Source organism: Portunus trituberculatus, chromosome 46 (assembly GCF_017591435.1).
Source record: "Portunus trituberculatus isolate SZX2019 chromosome 46, ASM1759143v1, whole genome shotgun sequence".
Taxonomy (NCBI): Eukaryota; Metazoa; Arthropoda; class Malacostraca; order Decapoda; family Portunidae; genus Portunus; species Portunus trituberculatus.
In genome coordinates, this window is record NC_059300.1 from 6,077,956 (window position 1) to 6,081,751 (window position 3,796).

The 3,796-nt window shown below is 44.4% G+C and overlaps 2 protein-coding genes across 2 annotated transcripts in view; both read right to left on the minus strand.

Annotated features, from left to right (window-relative positions):
- LOC123519919 overlaps window positions 1-649 on the minus strand; it is a 99,448-nt gene extending 98,799 nt beyond the window's left edge. The window contains exon 1 of the mRNA XM_045281616.1: window positions 462-649. The gene's annotated coding sequence lies outside the window, so the exon portion shown is untranslated. The remainder of the gene's footprint in view (window positions 1-461) is intronic.
- LOC123520343 (actin cytoskeleton-regulatory complex protein PAN1-like) overlaps window positions 1-3,796 on the minus strand; it is a 61,132-nt gene that overhangs the window by 3,527 nt on the left and 53,809 nt on the right. The gene's annotated exons all lie outside the window — the stretch shown is intronic.

Sequence of the window (3,796 nt, forward strand, 5' to 3'; positions counted from 1 at the left end):
TGGCTTCCCTCCCTTGTTTTCTTTTTATCTTTCATTTCCTTACCTTCCCTAATCTTTTCTTTATTTTCCCTTCTTTTCGCTTTCTATTCCCTTACCCTGATTTCGTTCTTTTTTTTTCTCTCTCCTTCCCTTCCTTTAAGTTTTCTCACATCCCTTTTTCTTAGTTCTATGTGTCTACTGCTTTCCCCTTCGCTCCATTTCCCTAAAATACAAAAGCGGAGGGCAGTGCATGGGTAACGTGTGGTGGACAGCCACACGCCCCTCTTCCCCTTCCCTTCCCCTAAAATAGAAAAGTGGAGGATAGCTGGTAGTGTGGAGCGTGTGGTGGCCACACACACACACACACACACGTCCCTTCCCTCTAAACCGTATACTGTCCCGGAAGTAATATCGTTATGTTTGGGGTTCGGCGGAATTCGAGGTAAACAATGCCAGGAATGAACACTGTTTGATCACTGTACCTTCTGTCTCCTGTGTCTCGCCATGTATGACTTGACGTGGCTGTGTGTATTGTGTTCCCGTCTGTGTCGTCACGTTGAAGTATCGCCGGCGGTGCTTCCGTTTATGCGTCTATCCTTTCACTCCATGCCGCGCAGTGCAATGCCTCGTCGCTAGACCCGACAACAGCAGACGACCTCCCATCGTTCTGCAGGGCGGGACGTAAATTACTGTTCCGTGTTTTACATTTGGCGGGTAATGGATGCCGAATCACCAAAGTTACTTTCATTGACGCCCAATTAGTTTTTGTGTGAGTCAGGTCAGCCAGTGCAGCGCCAAGCCCCTGGGCCCGATGTGCGAAACGAGAGCAAATGTAAAGGGTGCAAGATGAGCTGATCTGACACTATAACATGAAAAATTAAACACTTGTAAAGGCTGAACTAGGCCACCGGCACAGGAACACAGGAACGCAGTGCACGCGGTGGTTGATTGCTTTAATTAAAGACGCTGCAATAACAGGAACAAATGGAGCTGACACTTCCCGATGGTTACAGTGAAGGAGAACAACAGAACACTGAACATGGCACCACACTGCAACACACACACACACACACACACACACACACACACACACACACACACACACACACACACACACACACACACATTCATCAATATTTCCGTCGCGATCCCTGCCTGCCACTATCTATTACATCATTTTCTGTGTCTGCAATCCATAACGCGCGGCCGTCTCCCCGCCCCGGCTAACAAGGCAGTGTCCATACCAGCAGTCCAGTACGGAAGTGTAAAGTGCAGACTCTTGTCGTATTGACCCCCGCTGCTGCTTGGTTGGCCGCGGGTGGGCGGAGCTGCGTGTTCCCAAACTTTACGTCCTGAAACTACCTTAACTTTGGCAGACGAGCGGCCTGACCTTCGAAGAAAGCTTGATAGTGCCAGGCCACATTGAAAATTAAGTCAGATTTATTCACTCACTATTCTGAGGCATTTTACACGAATATTAAGGTTAGGAGAGAAAACACAGGCTTCCTGTGCCCCAGTGCAGCACAGTACTACACAAATAATAGCTGCACGTAATGCTTTAATGAATAACACATTAACACCTCACTCAAAATAACACAGAGCAGGTTGGAAAATGCCTGAAATTTTAATGAGCCAAGCTATCTAGTGTTTATGTGAGCTTATGCTTAATGGAAAAACAACACGAATTTCATAATAAGATTACAGATAGCAGCTGCAGTCACGCTGCGGAGAACAAAATGACTGACGCTAGAATGATTTGATGGGCTTACTCGCGATTCAATCCCAGCATAGCGCTAGCTTTTAATATTAATTCATATATTTCTTTATGTATAGCAGTGAAAATTATATAAAAAAAAATCAAGACTGTTCTCCAGGAATGGATGGGCGACTGACCATCAAAACACAAGTTGTTGCAACTAATCCCCAATTTCAGCTCAGCCAGACGCGCGGCTCACCATCCCACGGCTGATGAACCATGACAATTTATTGGACAGCAGGAGTATAAGATTTCAAAAACTCTGTTATACGTCTCGGTGATCGAAGCCTCAAAATCAACATTACCGGAGTATCATCCAACTTCTCGTCTAACGGTGACGTCTGACTTACCAATACTAATAAATGAACAATTTTTATAATTAAATTAATGTATTCGTGTAATCCGAGGACGACTCATCTCCGACTGGAAGCCTCACCACTTCATTTTGGAGTCGCGGTCTTCCTTGCTCTATCAATGACTCCATGACCTCTTTACACATCCTGACCCGTAATGACTCGAAGGCTGCCCCTCCCCTCACACCACCCACCAATACGCCAGGCAGGCTTCCCTCCCTCCTTGTGATGCAATGACACTGGAAAAAAGAGTTGGAAGCAAAAATATGTACTACCTGTCAAGCCCATGTACAAGCCATTGACAGATTTTCCTACTGAATCATAAAGGAATATTATTACCCTGCGCAGTGCCAGGATGAAGCAACCAAACATAAATACACCATAACACCACGACCGTATTTTCTACCTCGCCACAGGTACGAGCAGCAAAGCCAACTGGTGCATCTTTACCTCGCACGACAACAAACAACAAAGGTGGCGCAGTGTAACCTTCCCTCACATCCCCCCAGTAGCCTTTCTCTTCTTTCTCTCCTCCCCCTACAGGCTACATCTCTTCCATCACTAACGAGCATGTGATTACTCATGTAAATAATGTGACGGGGTTTTAATATGCTGGCCTTTCAGTATGTGCGTTACCATTTTAAAAAGGCAGAACATCAACAGTGTGTATTCCTCGCACAGCACGTCCATCACACTCATGTCCTACTAAAAATAACAAGGGAAAAGTTGCTAAAATAAGCAAAAAGAGAAAGGCGAGGGAGGTGTTGGAATCTCATAGCTCTCTCTCTCTCTCTCTCTCTCTCTCTCTCTCTCTCTCTCTCTCTCTCTCTCTCTCTCTCTTGGTTTATAAAAACACCACAGGTTGCAAAACATATATTTATTCGTTTGAGCATCGACAAATCCCTCCATGTTGGCAAATATTGAAGGATGAGCGTAACATGCGGGTGGTTTAAAAATATTGACAAAGATTGACATTAATTACGGTGTATTCTCGCCCACGTGTCCAGCCATTCCCGCGCGAGAACGAGGTGCCCGGTGCGGCGCTCAGCGGGAAGCACTGCAGAATGGCCAGTCCCTGGCCTGGATACAGCCAGGGGTTGGGGACGCGCGCCGCCGCTCAGCATGGGGCAGCATCATCTATCTGGCGTTGACAGTCGAATTAACCAGCTCGTCAATGCCGCTCTGACGCACGCTGGGCACCCTCTTATTCATTTTTTGTTGGTTTTCACTCTTTCTTTTTTGCATGTTATTATCAATTTCTAACTGGCAGCCTCATTCCCTCGTGTTATATTATATTTCTCTAGCATTCCCCAATCCCTGGCTCTCCGCTTCGCTCGGAATATATTGATTCAAACACTTTTTATCTAGAGTATATATATATATATATATATATATATATATATATATATATATATATATATATATATATATATATATATATATATATATATATATATATATATATATATATATATATATATATATATATATATATATAAATACATACTGTACGTACTGTACCTACACAATTTGCCCATCCTTCCCATCCCTAACCCTCCTTAACCTATCCAAGCCTGCCCTGACCTACACTTCCATACCCGCCGACCTATTCTGCCAAACCTAGCATATTCACATGTATTGCCTCAGCTCAGTCAGTATCAACACAACAAATCAAGCAAACCCGGAATATATTATACGTTTGCAGTTT